We start from the raw sequence: 821 nt of genomic DNA on the forward strand, positions 1-821 counted from the left end.
TATATATATATATATATATATATATATATGTACACGCTCATACATACACATATCTTGTCAATTCAGTGAACAACAAAAAGAACAACACATGAAGAAGGTTTCACATATAAGATTTGAGTTTAACACTTTAATGGAAAAATAGTCTTAAAGTTTCCGAGGTTCTTCCTTCATCAGAAGAAAGACACAAGCATAGAGAGAGTAAGAAAAAAAATTGGTCAGTTTAAATAATGGAAATGCATGATGAGTTAGAAAGTAAGTGAGAATGCTGTTTTATGGGGGAGTGATGAGGGAAGAATGGGTGGGTGTTTATAAGTATAGGAGTATACTTGTGTCTGAAAGCGAGTATAAAATGGGCATTGATATGTGTATGTTGGCATTTTAGTGAGGCATGCGTATGTGTGTAGAGGTATGCAAGTGTGGAAGTATAGTAGCGAAGGTTAGCGGGTGTGTGAGGCTATGGTGTGTGTATGAGTCGTAGCGTTAGGTGAATGGGTACGAAAGCACTATGAAAGATGAGAGGAGGCACCCGTGTGGTAGAAAAATATTATTGCCGAAGTACACGGAGTGGCAAGAAGAACGTGGAGGGTGTGATAGATGTGTGCACAAGTGTATAACAAAAATAAAAAGTGTTAAAGGAGGGGGGAGCAGCAAAGTGAGGAAGACTTTGGGTGTGGGGATTGTCCGTCTCTTTGCTGAGGACAAATTATTTTTATCGCTGGACCCATTATAATGTGAAGTGTGTTGATTCGACTTGGACATCATTGAATAAACAGGTGAAGGGAAAACTTAAGGTTCCATTCAAAACAATATTCTCTTTCTCT

This window comes from Octopus bimaculoides, chromosome 20 (genome assembly GCF_001194135.2).
Source record: "Octopus bimaculoides isolate UCB-OBI-ISO-001 chromosome 20, ASM119413v2, whole genome shotgun sequence".
In the NCBI taxonomy this organism is placed as follows: Eukaryota; Metazoa; Mollusca; class Cephalopoda; order Octopoda; family Octopodidae; genus Octopus; species Octopus bimaculoides.